The sequence below is a fragment of the Aquila chrysaetos genome, chromosome 5 (assembly GCF_900496995.4).
Source record: "Aquila chrysaetos chrysaetos chromosome 5, bAquChr1.4, whole genome shotgun sequence".
In the NCBI taxonomy this organism is placed as follows: domain Eukaryota; kingdom Metazoa; phylum Chordata; class Aves; order Accipitriformes; family Accipitridae; genus Aquila; species Aquila chrysaetos.
The window spans coordinates 15,135,409-15,159,862 of record NC_044008.1 but is presented as its reverse complement, the minus strand read 5'-3'; the positions used below and the strand labels follow the sequence as shown (position 1 = coordinate 15,159,862).

The 24,454-nt window shown below is 42.9% G+C and overlaps 1 protein-coding gene across 11 annotated transcripts in view; it reads right to left on the bottom strand.

Annotated features, from left to right (window-relative positions):
* Positions 1–24,356, bottom strand: part of PUS7 (pseudouridine synthase 7) — a 48,293-nt gene extending 23,937 nt beyond the window's left edge. For 8 of the 11 annotated variants that reach the window (XM_030013310.2, XM_041123240.1, XM_041123239.1 and 5 more), the window contains exons 1-2: positions 24,242–24,356; positions 22,842–22,938 (exon numbers count right to left, since the gene is read on the bottom strand). The gene's annotated coding sequence lies outside the window, so the exon portion shown is untranslated. Of the gene's footprint in view, positions 1–183; positions 206–1,010; positions 1,126–22,841; positions 22,939–24,241 lie in introns of those variants that run through there. The other 3 variants (XM_030013311.1, XM_041123245.1, XM_041123237.1) reach the window with 3 other exon arrangements.
* Positions 24,357–24,454: the final 98 nt, after the last annotated feature.

Genomic DNA, 24,454 nt, shown 5'->3' with positions numbered 1-24,454 from the left:
AACCATCTCGGTCCTTTTCCTAGCAAACAGGTGTTTCCATAAAAGCCAGAATTTGCATTAACAGCAACTCCGCAGCAATTTCAACAGAGACCATGTTTCAGCTGAGACTGAATTTACTACTACAAATAAAGGGCTTGATTCTCCCCAGCAAGAAACGCTGAGCGATTACTTCTGGTGCGGTACCTGTCAGGCAGACACACACGCTGGGGGAGCGGGGGGGGGGGCTACGGGGTACCTCCCACTTAATAAATAAAAGAGCAGGAGCACGCCAGCGCTGGGTGCGAAGCTGGTTTCTCACGAGACGAGGCAGATCGGATGAAAAGGCGACCGATGAGGGAGGAGGGCGCGATGATACAGCAGCGCCCGAAAGCAACCCCTTCAGGCGGGCGCAGGGGGCAGCGGGGAACCCGCCCGGGTGCAAGAAGCGTCTCGCAGCCGTGGGGGCTGGGAAGCCAGCAGAGGCTCGGCACCTACGCGGAGACGTCGTGCAGGGGGAGCGGGTCGGGCAGCCGCAGCAGGCAGAGGGACGGGCCGGAAGAGCGGCGGCAGGTCCCGCGGCTCGGCGCCGCCGCTGCCAGCCCCGAGGCTGCCGGGGCAGGGCGAGAACGAGCGAAGGGGCTGGGGCAGGCGGGAGGACGGCGAGGAGGCGGGAGCGAAGGGCGGCAGCAAAGGGCGGCAGCCGCTGGGGTCACGGCACCACGCGGCAGCCGCCCGCTCGCTCGCTCGCTCGCCCGCCCGCCCTCCCGCCGCGGGAGCCCCGGCGCGGGCCGGGGAAAGCCCGCCGCAAGCCGGGGGGGGGGGAAGTTGCCCCGAGGCTGGACTCCCCCGCCCGCCGCCTCGGCCCCGCGCCCAGGCTGGGAGCGGGGGGCCGGGAGCGGGGGCTAGGAGCCGGCCCCGTCGCGGAGGCCGCGGCTGCCGCCTGCCGCGGAGCCCCGTGCGGCCGCGGCTGCCGGGGGAGGGCGCGCCTCCGCCCGCCGCCAGGCAGGAGCCGGGGAGGGGGTGCCACTTACCCGCACGCCGGCACGGGAGGACGGGCCAGGCGCCAGCGCCGCGGGGAAGGAGGCGGCGGCGGCGGCGAGAGCGAGCGGCGCGGGCCCGCCCCAGCTCCGCGTGTGCGGAGGCGGCCTCCTGCCTGCGCCCGCCCCCGGCCGGCCCCGCCGCCGCAGCGGCCCGGCCCGGCCCGGCCCGGCCCGGCCCAGCCGGCGGGGAGCGCTCCCACCCGCCGCGGCCATTTGCCGCCGGCGGCGCCTCCGCGCCCCGGCCGACTCCCGCAGAGCCGCCGCTTTGCGGTACGGGGCTCGGCCGCGCCTCCCGGAGAGAAAAGCCCCGGCGCTGGCCGCCGGTCCGGGTGCTAACGCGGAAGGAGGCAGGTGGCCTCGCGGCGAGGTGCCATTAGCAGGACGCCTTGCCACAGCTTAATCGTGTTTAATTAAAGGGTTTCCAGGCGGGGCCACCCGCACGGGTGGCTGTCGGGGAGCGGCGGCCCCGGCTGCTTCCAGCGAGGGCGAGGTGGGTGCGGGGGGGGTGGAGGTGGTACCCACCGAGGGGCTGCTCTTGCCCACGCTTCTGTCAGCTCTGGCCTGCTGAGGCTTCCTTTGACAGTAAAAACCAGTTTGAGACATCTAGGGGAAGCAGACAAGAATTTACAAAAGAGCGGCAACTTTACAGAAAAAGTTGAATTTCCAAAATACAGCCATAGCCAAAGCAGGGAGTCATGTGCCTGAGAAGGTGGCCTTCCTGAGCTCCCCTAACGTACGAAACGGATTGCGCTAATTGTACATTAGTCCCAGGACACTGGGATGTTTGAGTACCATTTCAAAACCTACACCCTATCTGTGCAAATCATACTACCTTTTTAAAACTAAATAAAACCAGGACGGATCTGTACTATGAGTCGTTCCTGACATTGTCAGAATGTCATCTTCTACCCTCCTTTCTATTTTAAGCAGTGGTGCAAAGAAGATCTTTTTGTTAACTTCAACACGTATTATTTGTCGTTACTTTTAAGACCCTTTGTGTCATATCTTAATCCTAGCCAGCCTCAGACTTTCTCTTTGCCAAGCTATTAACACAGCTCTTTAACTTCTCATACTTCTCATTCTCTAGTTGTATTCTATTCATCACACTCGTATATGATGACACTTACAACTGCTATGCATATATGGGTGACTTATTTTCTCATCCCTTGTACTTACTTTCTTGTTCTACTCCAAGAGGGGAGGTAACACAATGGAGTACTTTGGTTTGGATTTTAAAAATCCCAGGTACGCGTGGATTGCTCTATGGCTGGCTTATAAAAGACCACATCAAGGAAATGCATGTTGCAGTTAGAAAGGAAGGAGCACCGATTTGTGGCTATCCTTAGTTCTGAGTGGAGATGGATCCACAGAGATTTATTTTATCAAGTACTAGGGGATCAAAGCTTTGTCTTTATCACAGAGCTTTAGTTTACCCCCATCCACCCTTCACACTTGGAATTTAAATAACCTACTAGAAACCAGTAGGGGTATCAGGAATGGGTTTCATGTGCTCCTGTGAACAGGTCAACAGTGGACTGGAAACAGCAATAGACATTAGCGATCCACAAGGCAGAGTATGGTACCTCTGAAGACTGTAGCATCACTGAGGAATCCAGAGCTAGGACTACTGTTGTCCAACTCCCACCTGTCTCGGTGGTAGGAGAAATACAAAAAGACCTATGCGTCCTTTGAACATTGCTGTCATCTGACCAATTACTATAGCCGCGGTATGTAGATGTTGAAAACTAGTTCCTCCACCTCTCCCAGGCAAACACATATTATCTGGCTGGGGGATCCTTCAGCAAGACTTCTACGCATCGGTCCGACTTTTTTTCTCATGTAACTTTTTGCTTCTTTCATCTTGCGTGGGAGAATTTCCCTAAAATACTTATTTTTCCTCCTCCAAATTCCTACATTAAGTACATCCCTGTCTACAACATCCTTGTCAGTCATTAAGTAGCTTGTATGTTACAACCTGTGCTTGGTATGATAATTACCCTACAGTTAGGTCTCCCTGTTGACTATGTTCATCTATCATCCATTATGATTAGCTTGGATTGAATAGAATTTGGAGTGGTATGAAGTGCCTCATGCAGTGAAGAACCAGCATTTTGAAGGACCTGCAGGTGCTACCACAAGGAAAATAGCTAATAATATCATTACTATGCATTTCTCAAGTTTTCTAATATATTCAGCAAAGTTTATTACTCCTTTCTCAATACCAGTAAGCAATCTCTGACATATTAAGTGACTATTTGCCTATGTCTGAGAATGTACAAACAAAATCTTTGAGACCATCCTTCCTATGATTCAGGGTTTGGAAGGAGGGACTCTCTAGTTCTGCTTCTGAGATAAAACTGAGCCATTCTGGCACGTAGAGACCATCAGTACTTAAAAGATGGCATGCTCAGTCATCCTCTGTTATGGTCTACCCCTAACATGGTTTCCAAGTGCAGGCTGGCAAAGGGCACGCAGTTGGATCACCGCTTTCTCTTTCCATTAGTCAAGTGCTCCTTTTACATACAGAAGTATAGTGTAAAATGTAAGAAAATAATGATATGGCTGCAACTTCAGCTTGATTTTTTTCCTCTGGTTGGTTTAACAATTAAAAATACTCTGTGATAAATGGTCTAACATACCCGTCAGGTGGTATCATTAAAACATTTTTTTCATCTCAATTAAAATGTGAGTATCAGTATGTTCCCATAGAAACTTCATTTAATGCAACCTAAAGGAAGTTTGTTTTGTGGAAAAAAACTATGAGCGACCATAGTTATGGCTGTAATAAGCTTATAATGTCTTCCCAGTCTTAGGCTCCCCAGGAGGGGCAGTCAGGATAGCACATACTGGCAGATGGGAGCATAAATCTGGCTAGGAAGAGAACACAAGTGAGAAGCATGTTGAGTCAGTCTCCCCCGAAGATGCTCCTCAAAAACCCAAAGTACAAAGTTGAGCTGTTCCCACTCCATAGAATGAAAAAATAGTAAAACAGAGCAGCAATAACTGCACTTACTCTTCTTCAGTTTTATGCCTCTCAGGGGCACAGACAATCAGGAAGATAAGTTGTAATTTTACACCTCTTTGCACCAGCTGCACTTAACTGGTCTCATTTTTACCTGTCACTAATAGCACCACAGAGAATTCAAATGAAAGAACTATTAAAAGCCTAATGTATTTTTCATATGTAGGTTGTTTGCATTTCTAATGCTTATTTTGAAGCCTTGCATGAAGTGAAAAGTGGAGGTGATAATTCATTACCATGCAAAATCTGAAAGTACAATATTATGAAAAAAAACAGGGGTTTTTTGGAGATAGAGAACTTAATGCACAAGGTAAGTAATTTCAGTGAGGAGGTTCTTTGAAGAATGTTGAAAACAGTCCAAAAAGAATCATACAAATTTCCAAAATAATGACAAAAAATGGTTTTCAGAGAACACAAATTATCAAGGTCTATAGTGCTTTAATAGGCTATCACCTCTAAGTTGATTCTTCGACTTTTCCCTTCCCCCATTCTTTTTTTTAAATGAAAAGCTGCTTATTTTTCAAATTCATCTCTCCAAATCCCTTGGTCAATTAGTCTGCAATAGGAGAAAGGTGGAAAAGCATCTTATCTAGACAGACAATGAGAATTTTAGGCAGAGAGGACTGGGATTTTTTTGACCAAGTTTGTTCCTCTCTAAAAAATGAATGATATAAAGGTAGCTGTAAATAAGTCATCAGGTACTGTGCTGTACATGGTAATTTTAAATTAAGAGTGTATGTGACTATAGAAGATCAAGTAAAACCTTAACCATAGGATTGGGAGGTAACCGTGAAAGGTATTTGCTTTTTGTACCTTTGTTTCACTGTTAGAAGTTTGATTCAGGGATGTTGTAAAGCTTTGCAGCAGTGTAGGCAAAACAGGATGTTATCCCCCCCAGATCGAGTATCTTTGAGTGGCAGCGTTCAATTTTTTGCAAGGACAGGCAGTAAAGAGCAAGTATTACAAGAAACAGGAATCTGAGCTGGGGGGAATAATTATGTATTTCTGCCCCCACCCGCAGTTCCCCGGGAAGGCCTTTCACCTCCACGGGCTGAAAGACCTTTCCATGTATTTGGGAGGAGGCCAGCAGCGGAGACAGGACGCAGAGCCTGACGAGCGACCGGCCAGCAGGGCCGGCTGCTCCCGCGGCGGAGCCCGGCTGCCGAGCGGGCGGGCGGGGACGCCCCGGACCCGCCGGACCCCCCGCCTCCTGCCGCCAAGCTGCTGCTGCGCACGTAGGAGGGAGAAGGGAAGGCTGCGAAGGTGGAGGGAGAAAACGAGCTATCCCGGCAGCTCATGCTGCTCAAGCGCCGGCCTGCAGGGTAGCAGAGTGTGCTGCTCTCTGTGTGCCTGCCTGCCTTGCCTGTGCTTGCTGTCACACTGCGTTTTCCAGGATTTTTTTTTGGCTGCCTTGGATCACTGTTACTGGTGTGAAATTTCGTCCCCTATTAAGCTCCTGGTAAAATGCTGTTGTCCTCAGGACGACTGGATCTGGTCACTAAAAGCACTTGAGAAGTCACAGCATTCATGTCAAAGATTGACAGACGTGAAACTAAAATGGATTATGGCAATACCTGTGGTATTTTTTACTCATAACGGTGAATGACTTTAAAAATCTCATTCCCCATCATCCATACAGAAAATCCTGATACCCGCGTTTGGTTAACTTCTAGGCTGTAGCCACGTAGTAGTATTCCCTCTTTACATGCCTAATTCTTCACATAGTTTGTGGATGATAAAATCCAGAACACAAGCAATCCTCCACTTTTCTATCACCCTTCTCTTTCCTGCTGCCTGGAGATACTATTGATACTTCATTCACTTACGGAGTTGTCCAAACTGATTAGCATTGGCAAAAGTAATCCCTGGGTCCGCCTGGCTACTTGACAAAAGGAGCACAGCTGACTTTATGTTACTGTCTAGGAGGAGTACAGTAAACGCTCATGATTTCAAATAGGAAATAGGTAACAGGAACATATTCCACCACAGTGTCATTTCACAACAGCTTGTTTAGCTGGGCATTTACACTGGGCCAGTGCATCAGTATTGGGACCACACAAATAAGCTCTCCTATGCAGTTGAGGATGAGGACCAGAATCCTGAAATATCCCAGCAAAGTTTGCCTGTTATATGGAGCGAGAGGTACTTGCCAGTTTTTAATCATTGAGCTTAGTGACTGGCATGACATCATTTTTTTGTCAAGGAAATTATTTACAGGCACTTGGAAGGTCTGTAAGGAGGTCAGGAGGCTGTCTCAGTGGGAAACTTAGAGTATGCCTTTCAGTGAACCTGGTCTCTCAGGTACCTGCTTGGTGGTCAGTTGGGAAGATGGAGTATGTTGTTAGAGAAACCACCTTCACTGTATTTTTCAGTGTACAAAATTACCTTTTAATTATGAAATAAGTTCACTATTAGGGAGGATTCTGCTCTGAGACTAAGCTTGGCTGTGGGGCACAGTGGAAGTCGTATAGTGGGCTGATACAGTGGTTGGCTTGAGTCTGTTTCTTGTGTCAGACACTTGCCAATGTTGCTAATGAATAGTAGGGGGAAAAGAAATCTGAAAAAACCCTAAACTGAGTGATAAAATAGAATATTAGTTTCATGTTTCTGCTGCCAGATAGTCAGGCAATCCATGGAGTTAGTACACAGGGTTTAAAATGTTGAGAGAGAAATTCCAAATATGATTTTTAGTATCCAGATAACCTCTGAATCTAAACTCTAATAAAGCTTTTCACCAAAATGACATGTTAATTAGTCAACACTATATGCAGACTCTTTTGTTAAAAAACCATTTACTTCTGCAGAAAGGCACCCAAAACCTGTACTATTCGTGCTACTCTGTTTCTGTGGAAACTGTCTGTTGGAGTGGAATAGGAAAAACGGGGAGGAGAGAAGGAGAGGTGAAGTGGTTTTGGCTGAAGTCCAGTTGGCCAGTCACAGTTTCAGCTGGGGTAACTCAGACAAGCAAGCTGTCAATGCTTGAAGTCCAGACAGTTTTCTTCCCTCCTCCCCTTAACTTGCAGCGAGGGAGGAGTCTGGTTCAGCAGAAACCATTCAGAAAGTGGTTGCTCAAGCAATTTATCTGGGTTTTTCCCTGATTTTTACTCATATTAAAGAGGTGATACTTAGAGATTTTTTAATGCAACGAGAATTTTAGTCAATCAGTAATGTTAGTCAATAGCTACCTAAAGTGGTAGAGCAAGGTTTGCTCTGAAATGAGCCTTCCATTGACAGACATGTTGCACACTCACTGGTCCTCTGAAAAGCACCATTGTATCCTTGAAAGGACACTCTCCTCCTCCAAGACTGAAAAGACACCTTTTTATCATTCTGGGGCTTCCAAAATATGCATGTTTTTGACAAATTGCTATGAAAGACAGGACAGTCTTGACTAATAAACTCAGCTGTTTATTTTCTGTTCCCTGATACTGTTTCACTGACAGTCATATTGCTTTCTCCTAGAGTAAGACAACTTTCTTAAAATAATATCTAAATTAACAAAAGAATATATTGTGAATTTTTTCTGTTTTTAATCAATATTTGCCTGTTACCTGTCGGTGTGGGTCAGGGTGAAAATTCTAACATGATAACAGTTGTGATTGATGGCCTTATTCTGTAGAAGGTGTGTGTGTGGGTCTGTTTCTATCACACACACACACAGAAAATGACCGGACTGTCATTGCAGTCTGAGGCTCCAGGTTGGAGAGCCTGTGCATTTTCCTCTCTAGCCTCAGTATGCACATACTGTCACAGAAGACCAAATGGAAATGTGCTGCGTGTAACATTATGTCCAAAGTTCAGTAGAGAAATTCTGAATTACTGCAGGAAAAGAGGAAGGAACAGAAAAAGCAGCTTGCAAGAATGGAGATTACAGGGAAAATGTAACTAAGGAAATGACATTATCTTTTCAAATTCAGGCATAAGTGTGCACAGACCCAAGAATTTTGGAAGAATTTCTTACAGGTAGAAGCTAAAGGGAAGGGCCAAACTCACAGGGACAGTAGCTGTGCATGGTCAGGCCTCTGCATGGAGCAATGAACACCTACTTCTTGCTCTGCTGCTTCTACAGGTTCTTAGTAAGACACTAAAATCTCTTCAAGTCTCTCTCTAATCTCTATGCACGGGAGTTAGCAGTCAAACATGAAGAGAGTTAACTGGAACAATTCAGGGAATCCTGCAGCCCTTTCCCCTTGTATGCCTGTAGTGTGTTGTGCTGTGCATGAAAGAAGCAGGAAGGGAAAAGAGAAAAAAGCAAAGCAGGCAGTTGGTATCAGACACTGGTGCTGCCTTCATTCTTTTGTGTATTAATGTTTTCATAAACTACAACTGAGTTGCAGTTCAACCTAACTTTTGAGTTTTATTTGAATTGTAAGCCATTCTACATTTTAGAAAAGTGTTCATTGTTCACAGTTGGCAGATCTGATTGCATTGCTCTTTAGGTTATTCAGGCTGTAAGTTTGACAGCTTAAGAAATACCTGTTTGTTGAAGTGCTTATTGCTGTTCACCCATTTGTACTGAATAGGAAGTTCAGCCCACACAAAGACATTATTGATACAGTCAGAACATGCCAGAAAATACATTGAAGCAACACTCCATTAACCCAAGTTAGGTAGTGCAGAAAAGTGATCACATTTATATCAATATATACTTCAGGAGACAAATTAGCCTTTTATTCACTGTAATCCATAAAATTCATCAGGCGCAAAACAGAAGCCATTAATCAGCAGTTATTTGGCTCTACACTCCTCCCTACAATAGGGTCTGGAACTGCCCTTTAGAAACTGAGAAAGTGTGAAAAGCTCTCTCCAGTGCAGTATGAAAGTCCCATTTGAAAATCATGACAGCCATGCTAAGTAAACAACCTTCACAGAAACACTGTGGCTCACTGCTGCACTGCAACATCACACAGCAGCCATAGGTGGCCAATTTCTATACAGCAACTTTCCTGGGCACAACACACTCCTCTGTGGATAGACTATTCTTTGCATAGGTCCATTAAGTTTTCATGCCACTGTTAGTCATCGCTGGTCTACAAATAATAATTCCACTCATCTTCTTGGTGTTCATTTTCCTGCTACAGAAATACAGTTGTGGATAGAGTGGCAATTACAACATGGATTATCTTGTACAAATGCACCGTATTTCCAATGCTTTCTCTCTTGCTGACCAACCACATAGCCTAATAAACCACCAAAGCTTCTTCCTGCATCTTGAAGCAGCCCTCTACACAGCTGCTCAATCACATACTCACTTAGGATACAATCAGAAGAGATCCCTTCAAAAAAAATCCATAGTAAGTGTGTATTTCTACGAAATGCATTTATGTAGTGTGTGGGCAGCAGCTGCATCCTCTAGCAGTGTACAGTATTTGCCAATGATACGATACTGAGAAAAAATGCCCTACAACACACTGCAGACAGATTTTTAGAAGGGTTCTGCTCCAGGTAGGTTGAGGAAAACTGAATTGGCTCCAGGTAGTTCAAGGTAACCAGCTCACAGTTCTGTACCCAAGTTAAAAAAATTTAGGTTCAGGATTTTTCATAACTTTTACAAAAACTGCAGACATGACAAGGGCAAGTCTCATTAATACCACCCTGCTCAATAACTGCTTATTGATAAAGGCATGCTCAGTTTTTCTCAGCAAGACTTGCCATATAAATACACAGTCAACAAGCAGGCAGCTTGACTGACTGCACGGCTGCAATTGAAACAATGCGCCTTAAGCAAAGTTGCAGCTCAGACTAACAAATCCTTGATTTGCTTTAAAGAACAAGATGCCAAATTCTGATTTTCTATTGTAACGCTAGACAGTTCACACAACTGACATAGAGACGGTTGTACTTTCTGAGCTAAGAATACCCACAAAAGATCTGTATTTATTTGACTTCAAATATATTTGAGACACACTGGTAAAAATGTGAACAGAATTCAGACATTGGGAAGAATGCAGTTCAACTAGTCCACAAAAGAATAAATGAGAAGATTTGAACTTGGTGCAAACAAGAAAGTATTATTCTAGAATCACAACCCTGCAATTTCTCTTGCATCCCTCAATCAGAATCAAGGTGTAATAGGGTTCAATGCCCATTTTAAAACCTTTCTTACTTATAAATCACAATATGTTCATTAGCTTAAAATAAATGTGACAACAATTGAACCAATTTCTGATCACTCAACTTATCAAATTTGTAAAGCCAGAACTCTCTGATTTTCAAGCCATGTTTTCTCAAGTTTGAAAATCCCAAGACAGCGTCCAAATTACACAATCATTTGTACCAATTTCTTCTAATTTTAAACACTGATTCAAATTCAGACTGGAAAAGGTTCTTCACTGAGAGGGTGGTCAGTCACTGGAATAGGGTCCCCAGGGAAATGGTCACGGCACCAAGCCTGTCAGAGTTCAAGGAGAGTCTGGACGATGCTCTTAGTCATATGGTTTAGTTTTAGGTAGTCCTGCGAGGAGCAGGGAGTTGGACTCAATGATCCTTAAGGGTCTCTTCCAACTTGAGATATTCTATGATTCTAAGTTCAACAGGTAAATTTTAAAGAAAAGATGTAGAAACCCCAGCCAGAAGTTCCATTTTCAAACAACTTTGGCAATTAAGATGCAGATAGGTTCCATTAAAAAGTACTAAGATGCTGGCCTATGAAACCACTACTTTGTTTCATGAGTAGTAAAACCACTGAAGGTCATTTTTTTACAAATTTGTATCATGTGTTCCCTACATCTTCCCACAATGATGCCATCAAAATATTCTCCCAGTATTTCTCTTTGTCTCCTGCACTTCCTTCCAATGCCCTCAGCTCCCTTCTATATCTCAAATGCCTTCCCCCACCTTGTGATATTTCTAGTTCATTTGTACATTGTTCTAGATGCCACCTTTGCCCTCTGCTTGCCCTTTTCCAGCTTATTGCCTGGACTACAGTAGGAGAATGGGTTGACTCACTGGTTAGGATGCAGCAAAATAGAGTAGAAGGCTCCTGAGTTCTCCTTCCCTTGCTGTCAATGGAGACATTAATAGTGTCTATCCTTAGTGTCCTCATAGTAACTTTGACACTTCTAACCTTCTGCCAGCTTCATTTGAAATTGGACAATGAATGAAAAAAATATCAGATGGGGACCAACCCTTTATACAAAACCTGTTTTCTTAGAAAATTTGCAAAGAAAATATTAATACAAATACTATAAAAAATTAAAACATGAGTAAAATAGCAATTAAAGTAGCTTTAGGGATTATTCACTTAGATATTTTAATTAGTTTAGAGTATTAGATTGCTTGCACTCAGTACAAATAAATAATTTTCCACTTCATAAAAATAAACTTAAGATTATAATTTAGAAAGAGGTTAAATGAGTTATGAGATTAATAATATTTGGAGTTAAAACTTTAAGAACCTGACTAAAAATTTCTGACATTTGCAAATGTGCTGGTGCTAGCATTTCTTGGCATTTTAAAATGACTGTGTTGCGAGCTGTAATACTTATGCAAGGGATAGAAATTTGACATACATTTCTATAAATAGAAATATATAGATATAGTTTTTCTATAGATAGTCTTCAGATTCAACACTTTTGGCCCTACAAAAGGATGATTTTCCAATTTAATTAAATACTGCTTCAATAAAAAACTCTGTGGTTAACTAAGTGTCTGCTCTTCATTAATAGATGTCTTTGTTTTATTGCTAAGAAAACAAACAGAAATGCAGCATGATAACAAACATGAAACTTTTGAGATATAGCTGTTCTGCAAAGTTTTCAGACATTGCAAACAGAAGGTGAGAGGTAGGGTACCATGACCTCATTAATTAAATTAAACCCTCCTTAAAGGATGGAAGTAGTAAAAATAGAGATGTTTTTAAATTCCAAGTGCTTAAATATACTGGGTGAATTGTTGCTATATACAAATAGGGATTATTCCTTTAGCCAGAGGTCAAGCCTAGAAAGCCCCCACATAAGTAACTCTTAAGAAACAGGAAGTTAATGATAATGCTACTTTCAGAAAAACAGGGAAAGAATCTGAAATATCTGTTCTCTTTTACTGTCTGCTGGGAAGGCATGATTAAGCAGTGATTAAATTCAGAAAAAAAGAATTCTCATCCACACAGTATTCAAGAAACTCATTATTAATCTAAAATGGTCTAAACTTTCTCAAGTCCCGCCTAAACTCCAGAAGTGTTGTGCTGCACAATATACCCTAACTCTGGTTCCTTAGTTCCTCCAGACTGGAGACCAGACCAGAGCACAGTACAGCTGCTTTCTTGCCTCATGCCCAATTCTTATTCCACCCATCAAAACCAGGTGGTGGAGAAGGTCAAGTGTGGCTGGATTTCATTTAAATGTAAGGCTGAGAAATAGCTGGGGCTTCTGGGTCCTGAATTTCAAATCAACTCAGTGATCTACTGGCCAATGAGACTGAAATGTGTTGCTACATGACAGAATGTAATTTAGGGTCTAGGATCACAGAAATAGTTCTCAGCTTTGCAGATCCTGTATAACTACAGCTTGTATTAAAAAATTTAAGCTAACTTTAACTAGTTAGCTTGCGTTTATCCAGCAGTGTAGCCTGCTAATTTTCTAGGTTACTAATTCATTAATTCAGTAATTTAGCACAGAGTAACCACAGGTCACCAATAGCAGGCTGCTGCTATAGTACCCAAGCTGGCTCATTTAAAGATAATGCAGACCTGCATATGCAAGTTACACCTGTATCTTTGTCTGCAGTGGGGGTTTAAAAAAATTTCAGGAAGGGATGTTTCATCCTGACAATAAAAAAGTAAAATTATTAGGCTATGATGAAAAGCTGAGCCATTTCTTCTCAGAGAGAGGAAAACTTAGGAGTTACACAAGGCCACTGATGTCCAAAAACAGGATGGGAGAGGAAACATAGCTTATACTTTTACACCTTGCGATCTCTTCCTGAAAGTCATATTAGGAAATGTTCTTGAAGTCCTCTGAGTCTAGTCTTATCTGCATAGCTAAGGGGATAAATTAGTCATGTTTTGTTTACTTGGTATCCATCCCACCTATTTTGCAGTGTGAACATGAATCACAGCATGTGCACTGTGATGCTATTCTGCACAAGTCAGTACAACTTCTATTTTCGTCTATTTATTAATTTTCCATTTACCTCCTGAGTATGAGGGACCATACAGCAGTTTAAGCCCCTGTTTTCACATGACTTTTTCCATTTCTGTACAGCTATTTCATTCAAGCAATGCAAAAAGAGACCTCTGGGACAGCTGTGTTCCAGCACGCTGTGAGCTAGCTGGAGACTTGCAGTTGTGCAAGGAACAAGTGTTCCTCTAGGGTGAGCACAGCCAAAAGATAATTCTGGAGGGCACACTCCTACAGATTATTATTGCCCTGGTTTTGGCTGGGATAGAGTTAATTTTCTTTTTAGTAGCTGGTACAGTGTTATGTTTTGGATTTGGTATGAGAATAATGTTGGTAATACACTGATGTTGTCAGTTGTTGCTAAGTAGTGTTTATACTAAGTCAAGGATTTTTCAGCTTCTCATGCCCAGGCAGCGAGAAGGCTGGAGGGGCACAAGAAGTTGGGAGGGGACACAGCCAGGACAGCTGACCCAAACTGGCCGAAGGGATATTCCATACCATGTGATGTCATGCCTAGTATATAAATTGGGGGAGTTGGCCAGGGGAGGTGGATCACTGCTCGGGAACTAACTGGGCATCGGTTGGTGAGTGGTGAGCAATTGCATTTTGCATCCCTTGTTTTGTATATTCCAATTCTTTTATTATTTTTATTGTCATTTTATTATTGTTATTATTATTGTTATTATTTTCTTCCTTTCTGTTCTATTAAACTGTTCTTATCTCAATCCATGAGTTTTACTTTTTTTCCCAATTCTCTCTCCCATCCCACTGGGTGTGGGGGAGTGAGTGAGTGGCTGCGTGGTGCTTAGTTGCTGGCTGGGGTTAAACCACAACAATTATTTTTTGTAAGTTTGAGGAGGAAAGGATCAAGCAGGGAGTAATTCAATGCCAGAAAAAGAAAATAAAATGCATCTACTGGCACATTCACACTGGACAGCTTCTGAGGCAGAACAGTTTGTCTCAGATCTTAAACTGGGGCAAAAAGGGCTGTACTGTAGGAAATTCCTGCAGCAAAGGTAGTGAAGTGGTAACCTAGATATGGAGCAGACCTCAAAAACAACCAAATGGACAGAGACCATGGATTTATCAAAGGACAGACTCACGCAGGAACAGAACTGATAACAGAGCCACCAGGTAAAAGGTCTGTTCTTTGTTATGGATAGAATTACAGCATCACTGCAGTATAACCTATGCAGGTGGGGGACAGCAGACGGCATAGTATGTCCCTTCCTTTGGTCAAGGACAGGAGTTGTATCACTCCCCTGTCTCCTTTTCCCCCTTACACCCCTTATTCTAGTATGTATGTGCATATATGATCCATGTGGGATGTGGGTATGTGCACATAAATTCCAGCTGGGGAAAATTTACCTATGCAATTAATGATTTACTCTAGCCATGGTTTAACTGGTAACTATCAAACTTATTCAAAGCTGGGATTAGATGCTTAGCGAGAATCAAGTGCCTATCCTTTTATCTATACCTGCTGAATTCTGTGAGTGTCATACAGGTACTAGCATTAAAGTGCTGTTCGGGGAGTGTCCATGGTAAGTCCCACTTGTATTAAGTGAAGAAATAATTTTGTGCTTGCAGTGTTTGGCCTTCTGTGACTTTTAGTTCACACTATGCTTTCCAGCCAAAAAAATAAGAATCAGATTTATTTGTAGCTAGCCTTGGCATCCTAATTCAGTGTCCTTTTAATGTTCAGCTGTATATTTTCTCTGTTCCTGCTTGATGAGTCTTATAAGTGATTGAAATATGAGAAAATCACAGTGGTCAGTGAAATTGCTGGAGAGACCTAACTTCCTGTATCTGTTCTACAGATTATTGGCTCTCTCCATTCAGTGGTTTGCTAATTGGTCACCAGATTATAATAGTCTTCTATCAGTTGCCAGGAAAAATTGTTTTCTTCTTGCAATCTGGGACCTCCAACTGATTAATATATCCTCATGGCACTGCTGTTTGAAACCTTAACTGGTAAACATCCCTTTTATCTGACAGTCCCCGTCCCTCAGCAAGGGCCTCCTAACCATCAAAATTTCTGTGTAAGAATGCATTAATATGAAATACTATAGGCTCTGTAGACTGGCAGCATGGGATATAACTGTTTCTAAACAGAAGAGAGAGATGAAATGAAAGCATAGTAAGCACATAAAATATTAATTTAAGGCTTAGTATGATACAAAGTGTTACAGGGGTGCTACTTTCTTTCTTTTCTCTCTGTGGGCAAAATCGTATTTCGTGAAAAGGACCCTGATCCAGCAAAGATTAAAAAAACCCAACAAAACCAAAACAAAACCAACAAAGATTCAAGGATAACCTGCTGCAAATAAGCCTTGGACACAGGCCTAATGTGCATCTTGAGTTCTACTGAAAAAGGAGCTGGGAAGAATGAAAAAGTGGTTGACAATAGTTTAGAGAACAACTGGAAGGTTAGAATACACAAGTTACAAAATCAAGTATAGTTTCCTGAGTTGCTCTTTCCCCTCATGTCCAATAAGCTTCAGTCCCCACATCTTTACCAGGCTGTATGTGATATACAGGGGACACATACTTCACATCATCAGGTTCTTCCTTCAGCTGTCTAAGCAATTCCACATCTTAAAGGGTAATAGCCAACCATAAACTCCTGAAATGGAAGACCACCTGGGCAGACATACTTCTTTTATGTGAGGACCAGGCTGGCTCTAGAGAAAAGGAGAACAGTATGCTGGCAGTGCAGATTTCCATTACAATTGAGATTATTGTTAATTTCACCGCAAATAAGATTTTTGCATATTTTTCTTATTTGCAGTTAGATTTCCAGTACTATTTCATTCGGTACTTTAGTTTGTAACAGAATTCTTGATCTTGAACTATGTATTAATTTGGGGAAGGAAAGAAGAGACAGAGAGCCTTTTTCAAAGTTTTGAACAGGGCAGACAAAGATGCTATAACCAGAACAGTATTAGATGAATTGGGATGTGGACAAAACTGTTGACAAGATCACATTTCCACATGGATTTCAACTACAATTCAAAGGAAGAGAGAGAAAAGGCACACTCTGTTCTCCTGGATTGTCAGTGATAAGAGGCATGCTGTGAGTGTAACCACTGGATTTAGCAGTGTATTGAGTTCACAGTATCATTTCTTGCTTCTGTCCCCATAAAAATGGTACAGTGCATTCAGAAATGGTACAGTGCATTGTTCCACTGAATGCAAATAGCACCGAGCATATTGGTAAACAAATAGATTTGGATGTACTCTACCATCAACTAATCAGATGTGCATTCTGTTACTATTTTGCAATTGATTCTTGCCATTCTGCTTTTACGACTGTTTTCTGCAACTGTGTTCTTACTTTAAGAATAACGCATAACGTAGGACGGAGGAGGAGATTTTAGGAAATGGACTTATATGCCTACTGTAACTAGTGTTTGAAGGGAATAAAAGCTGTTATTTTCACAACAGGTTAAAGTCAGGTATCTGGACAAAGAATAAATCGTCCTACAATGGATTTCTTCCTCACTAGGAATTGAAATAGCCATAATCTTTTAATTTTGTGCTTTATACCTCTCTGTATCAGGGCAGCCCAGCTAGTCAAGTACTGAGTGCTCTGGAAGGTGGGTAAAAGTCTTGATACTTAGAAGTTACTGTAAATAGATCATAGTCATAGAATCATAGAATGGTTTGGATTGGAAGGGACCTTAAAGGTCATCTAGTTCCAACCCCCCTGCCATGGGCAGGGACACCTTCCACTAGACCAGGTTGCTCAAAGCCCCATCCAACCTGGCCTTGAACACTTCCAGGGATGGGGCATCCACAGCCTCTCTGGGCAACCTCTGCCAGTGCCTCAACACCCTCACAGTGAAGAACTTCTTCCTTACATCTAATCTAAATCTACCCTCTTTCACTTTAAAGCCATTACCCCTTGTCCTATCACTACAGGCCCTTGTAAAAAGTCCTTCCCCATCTTTCCTGTAGGCCCCCTTTAAGTACTGGAAGGCTGCTAGAAGGTCTCCCTGGAACCTTCTCTTCTCCAGGCTAAACAACCTCAACTCTCTCAGCCTGTCTTCATAGGGGAGGTGCTCCTGCCCTCGGATCATCTTTGTGGCCCTCCTCTGGACCCACTCCAACTGGTCCACGTCCTTCTGATGTTGGGGGCCCCAGAGCTGAATGCAGTACTCCAGGTGGGGTCTCACCAGAGTGGAGTAGGGGGGAAGAATCATCTCCCTTGACCTGCTAGTTATGCTTCTTTTGATGCAGCCCAGGATATGGTTGGCTTTCTGGGCTGCAAAGGCACATTGGTGGGTCATGTTGAGCTTCTTGTCAACAAACAGCCCCAAGTCCTTCTCTGCAGGGCTGCTCTCAATCCACTGATCGCCCAGCCTGTATTTGTGCTTGGGATTGGCCTGACCCATGTGCAGGACCTTGCGCTTGGCCTTGTTGAACTTCAGGAGGTTCACATGGGCCCACCTCTCAAGCCTGTCAAGGTCCCTCTGGATGGCATCCCTTCCCCCCAGTGTGTCGACTGCACCACACAGCTTGGTGTCATCAGCAAACTTGCTGAGCGTGTACTCAATCCCACTGTCCATGTCACCGACAAAGATGTTAAACAGCACCAGTCCCAATACAAACCCCTGAGGAATGCCACTCATCACTGGTCTCCACTTGGACATCGAGCCATTGTCCGCAACTGTTTGAGTGCGACCATCCAGCCAATTCCTTATCCACCGAGAGGTCCATCCATCAAATCCATCTCACTCCAATTTAGAGCCAAGGATATCATGCGTGACAGCGTCAAATGCTTTGCACTAGTCCAGGTAGATGATGTGAGTTTCTCTTCCCCTATCCACCAACACTGTAACCCTGTCATAGAAGGCCACCAAATTAGTCAGGCACGATTTGCCCTTAGTGAAGCCATGCTGACTGTCACCAATCACCTCCTTATTTTCCATGTGTCTTAGCATAGTTTCCAGGAGGATCTGCTCCATGACCTTGCCAGGCACAGAGGTGAGATGGGCATATTGTGTGAATGCAGTTTTACAGTGTAGAGATTTTGAAGGCCTGGCTTCAGTAAATACTGCAATGAAGACATAGTTTTTGGTGACAATATTTACATTCTTAATGTTTATTATATTTTGCAGCTCTGAAGGCAAAAGCATGTGAATATTTCCTACCACAGTCATTTGTGTTACTACAATGAATGGCAAAGTGGGTGTAAAACATGAATAAATCAAACCCGAAAAATCAAGCCCACTGAATTCATTTCTAAGAAACAATGCACAAGGCCAAATTGCAGTGGATTAATTCTTTGTGCTTTGAATGAACATAGCTGACTGTTTATAATATTTTCACAGTTATTTGATGTCACGCATTTTATAGTAGGAGCACAGGGAATTTCACGTGCCTAGAGGTGGATAATCAGTCTTTATTCAGTTCTCTGAAAGTAACAAAGTTCATTTATGAGTGTTCTTTGTGAAAGCTGGAAAGAAATACTAGTTGGCTAACAAGCCAAGCCAGTTCTGCTTTTGTTTTTAACAATTACCTATAACAATTTCTGCTTTTAAAAAATTCATTTTGCTGTTTTACATGGTGTAGATATGGTAAAGACATAACCAGATAGAATGAAACTGAATGGCTAGTTCACACATGTTATGAACCAGGCTGGTAATGCCTATGACTATTGAAGCTGGTTGATATTTCACTTTCTAAGATCCAGTTACTGTTAAATTTGTAAAATTTTAATCATATGGGATGAAATATCCCATGCTGAGTAATGAAATATTCATACTTTTTAAAGAATGTTGATCATATTAAAAGAATCCTGAGATAGATACTTCTTGGAAATGCCCCTCTAGCACAGTAGTTCTTTGGATCCAGTATGTAGTCAAGACTAAGTAGAGCAAAAGTGGCACTGTTCTGTGCCTTAATGGTAAACAATAGTGTACTGATAACTGCAGCTGCTAATGCATGTTGCCTGTGTAACTGAGCCATCCTTTACCAAACAGTTACTTCCTACAAAACAGGACAGCTTACTTTGCTCTCAAGATTAAGTTCTGGAACTGTACCCAGACAAACCAGTTTGACCAGTGCTTCTTTACTGGCCATTCCACTAACAGAAGTTTATTTCAGAATGCATTGTAACCAGTAGGTTTGTAAAGGAACACTGGTCCTTGCTGAGATGCGGTTAAGGTAATGGCTGTTAATTTCCCAGAAAGGTATTGGTGAGGGCGTTATAGCAATATCGCACTGGAGGATGTGTGAAGAAAGGACATGTGGGGCACTACTGACATAACATGGCATCATCCTACTAGTCAGCTGGTGTCTGATTTTTCTGAAGGCTGTGAAAACATCTTGTATCAAGTAAAAGTACAGGGGAGGCTGTGGAGAAGAAAGAGGCTTTATTCTTCAAGAGAAAATGAGTCAATTGCTTCCTCTTACATTAAGCTTGAGCTTACAGTTTGTCCCTTGTTGTTTTCATTGTGACTATTGTTTGTGTAGTCCAAGCCTAGAGAAAAGGAAACTGGGTAAGCCCTGCATCTGATTTCTAATGGATTCTCATAATTGGTTGGCAATCCCTACTTTTGAGTAGGAAGCCGAGATTTCATAGAAAGAGGCCTTAGTATCAAAGATGTGCCTTTGCAATCCCTATGAAAATCTTCTCAAGTTTGGCCAAATTATGAGACTTTGTAAAACAGCATTGTGCACATGTTGCACAGAGACATGTGAGAGTTTAATACTTAAGTCTCAAAATATTCCATGCTCACTTAGGAGATAAATCTCTCAAGCACATGACCAGACTGCATAGCTGCCATTCAGAGAGAAATAGTAGGCATGAGTCCAAACAACTGCTGCATCACTACTGAAGACCTTTCCCTATAATTGCTTGTGTTGTATTTGAGTAGGAAACTGAGAGCAGTCACTAATCTTTCAGTGATCCTCTCTTCTCTTGCTGACCTTTAATCAGCATGAAGGAAGAAATCAACCAACTTAAATAGAGGAAAAAAAGGCAATAGATTGGAACAAGGGTATAAGGGAGCTTGAGATGAGAAGGGCAAGCTGGGTAAAGAGCTGGGAAACAGTAGTAGAGGGGGCTAATGAAGACATTTAAGACAAGGACCCAGGAAAGTGGAGGAAGTTTAACTGAAGCAGTGTTTGGGAGCCTGCTGGAAGTAATAGGGGAAGCTAGAATGAGTCATTCTGGAAATCTGGGTAATTCAACACTAGAAGAAGTATTATCATAAAAATATTGCCACATTCTGTTTTAATCCTATTTCAGATCTGAGTTAAGTCATGCCAGTTCATGCCCTATTTTAGACTACGTACAATACATATCTGGGTTGATGCAGCTATTTCTGGGCATAGGTAAGTCCTTAATTTCATGTAAAATTGGTATTAAACTGGTCTGCTTTGCCCTTATTTATTTCTTCTTTTATTAGTACTCCCAATTAACTTGATAAACAAGAATTCTCCACCAATGTTAACTGTGCAACCGGCATACACTATACCATTTTAAAGATGAAGAAAATGAGTCAGGTGAGTCATGTAATTTGCTTTAGGAAGAGCACAATGAATCAGTGAATGAGCCAGGAATCTAAATTCGGGTATTTCTGACCTCCTGTTTTTTTCTGGAAATCCCAACTCATGGTTCCTGCTATTTTTTCTCATTACACTATGGACATAACAATCCTACTTTTCTTGTTTAACGCGTGCATTGCTCCTATTAATGTTAACTGTTTATACTCAAGCAGTAATGCACCAACAGTCCTCCTGACTTTAAAAACGAACCCAGCTTATTACTTGCTGTTGCTTAACACTTCCCATTGGTAAGTTTGTTGTCTGTGTGGCTCAAAACCAAGCTGAGAATTGTCCTCTCTGCTTTGTTTACATACTGGGGGGGGGGGAGGGGGGAAGCACGTTGGTAGCCAGAAAATTCTTTAAGTGAACAAGAGAAGGACAGACTCATTGTTTGTATGCCTATACAAGTGTATCATACTTAACAAAATGCGAAATGGGTGTGGGAACTGAAGGAACAAGAGACAACCATGAAAGGCGAGAGGATGAGAAGGGTGGACTTGCATATTAATAAGAACTCTCCTTTAATTGGGAATTTCCTTTCACTACGTTGTTCTTTTTCCTTTTTTCCACCACCCATCTTTTTTTTTTCTTCCTCTGCCTTACGTGTTATTTCTCGTTTCTTCACTCTGTGCAAGAGCAGCATGAAGTTGGCTCATATCCTGATTTCTGAGAAAGTGCAGTTCAGAGAGCATGCTACCACACAGTGGGAAAAGCAGTGCTGAAAGGAACTGGTACAGCAATCAGGGCAAAAGCTTCTAACGTCCCTCTGCTGAAGGAAGAATTTTGAATTATTCTCAGAAAGATGAAAATATCATGTTTACAGGATTGCTGCTAGGTAACTTTTTATTCTGTACAAACGTATTCCATTCACATCTGAAAAGTTAATGTCTTCTTGTGTAAGTGGGATATTTCAAAGCCAGGTGAAAAGCAAACAAATCAAACATCTGTGTGGTGTCAGGTGACCGGTCCAAACTATATTATAAACAGGTAAAAATATCATTCCATAAATTGATATTTTCTCCTTCTTCTCCCCTGATGTTTGCACCTAAGATCACCTAAATCTGCTGTTGTCCCTCCTTTCTGCACAGGTCATATCACCTAAATCTCATAGTGCCCTTCCCCAGCGCAAATGAGCTCTATGGTAATCCTTGTAATAAAACAGACACCTGTTCCCATATTATGTTCAAAGAGAGACAGCCGGAAATAGATACATTCTGACCCAGTTCACTGTTCTTTATTTATGTTGTATACTGATTTTACAAATGCCTTCTTTTGCTATTTAGTCTGTCTTCTCTCTTGACTCATCATTTGTTTTTGAAAAAGCAAAGTTACACACAGTAAGACATATATTGAAATAAGGATGGAGAATTTCACTGAAATGAGTGGATTCAAATAAACATAATACAGGGTAGATCCATTCTTAACAACCACATACCTTCACATATTTCTGTAATTTTTTGAATTTTCACTTTCTGTTTGTGTTCTCAGGAAGGGAGTTACACTCGCAAGAATCTGAGAAATAAGGTGGTTTTTTTTTTTTTGTTTTTTTTGTTTCTGAAATACATCTAGCCTCTACTGACCTTAATTTACTCTCCAGTTAGTTAATTGTACATGTTAATCCTCTATACATACATATAGAGGCTCAGTGATTTTTTTGCAGTTCTGCATAAGCACCCTCTGAGTGGCTCTTAGGGGCATGGCAGGGCGAGGAATAAAACAACAAAAACCAGGAAGAATATAGTCCCCAAATATGTGTCCATTAGAACTGAAAGAAATTGACTGTGTAGTATACACCCACCTGGTCTTAACATAATTCCTTCTCTGTGCGCTAGCAGATTGTTCCCTTGCCCTGATTATGTTGCTGACATTATGCTTGTGAATGAAATTCCTTCCTGACTCCAGATTTGGTGAATTTATAATCCTGTTGATGTAAACAAGGCTCACTGTACTTAGATAAGACCCAATTGTCCAATCAATTCTACATATAAACCTCCTGTTGAAGTAAATAGAATTGCACATGAGTAGCCAAAAAGATGACTGGGACCCTGATATGGTTTCTGCTCTATAGCCATAGCTATAAGGTAACTTATGCCAGCACTGCCCTGACAAAGAAAAAAGCAGTCTCACCGTTTTCTCCATCATCAGCTGCTTGTCTCTACAGTTCTCTGTACAGGTAGAAGAATTCATCCAGCAGCACAATTTAACCAATGAAGTTAAAATTAGCCTGGAAACAAAGGGTAAATAAGTAATCTGCTTTTTAACATTCAACTATTATTAATTTTCATGCATCTAAACTTTCTCAGCAGAAAGCCTTCAAAATTTCAGTACAGTTTTCTGTTGCCTGACCTATCACACTGAACTATCACTAAAAGACTAACCACAAGGGAGACATGTAACATACCAACATTGCACGTTACCCAAGTAGTAGCTTACACTGGAAATGTTTTTTTCCTGTGTTCTTTTATGATGGAGGATGGGACACAGAAAATGTTTTGATTTAGAAATGCAGCTGCGGTGCCTCACAAGAGCTGTAGTTTAGGAACTTCATGGTCCTATTCTTTTCTGTTCATCAGGCTCTATAGTCAGACAAGAAAGTACTATACATTGTGGTACCTCCTCTTTTGAGTTGTCTAGCTTTATCTTTCTGTTCCTGTCCAGCTCCTAGGCTGAACTAACCGTAACTAGGGATTCAATTTTCTCTCTATTTGAAATCTCCATGATCCAATTACTTAAGACCAGTGATTACTGCTAGCTCCCTTCACTCTCGTAATACCTTGACCGCAGCTGCTTTTAGATCTTCATCGTTATGAATTCTTTTGTCTTGCCATTTAGGGAGGCAGTTCTGCCTCAAAATTGAATTAGTGTCCCGTTATCTTTCAGTTACTATGCTTTTGAACTCCAGTCCCACGCGGAGATGAGCCAGACAAGCCTCACACTCATACTGAAGTTTTTGATATGACACAGATCATCTTCTGCACCAGGCCTAAGTTATAGACGACACAAAATTTCAGTCATAATGCTGTCAAAAAGTGAGCCATGCTATGCACAGCACAAGTAAGAAGAGACAGTTTTCAACAGGTCACTGCTAGGCCAAATTTGAATAGAGCCCGGTATCATGGGCAACAAGATGTCGTCGGGAGGAGAAAAACAATTGCCAAGAGTTGTCCATCATGACAATCAAAAACTTTGTGTGAATCAGAATTAAGGAAATCTGATTTCCCTGGATTTGTGTCATGAGGTTAATTGGTCCTGGCATCTAACCCCACACAGGTCTTGGGACAAGCTAAAGCTGATCTCGCCCTGGCTGCTGCCAAGGAGGCAGATCGCCACCTCCACCCCCTCCCGTTTGCTCTCCTTTTCTTCTCACAGCTCCCAGCACTTCGCGGCAACAGGGCGGATCGCTTCGCTACTCTGACCACAAACCGAGACGTCTGGGGAGGGAAGTGGTGTTCAGCAAAACTAATTTCCAGTTGGCTCAACGACCCGACAAAGCCCACCTCGGCGGCAGCCCCGTAACACATACGGACCCGTGAAAGAGGCAGCGGCTGGTCAGAGAGCGAAGCTGCCCCCTCTGCCAGCTGTACGGCCCGGCGCTCAGGGCCCGGGCCGGGCCGGGCGCCGAGGGCCCGCTCCCCGCCTCAGGTGCGCTCCCGCCGGGCCCGCGCCGCCACCTGCCGCCGCCCCGCCCCCGCCTTTCCGGCCGCGGCCCCGCCGGCAGGGCCGCGCCTGCGCAGTTGGCG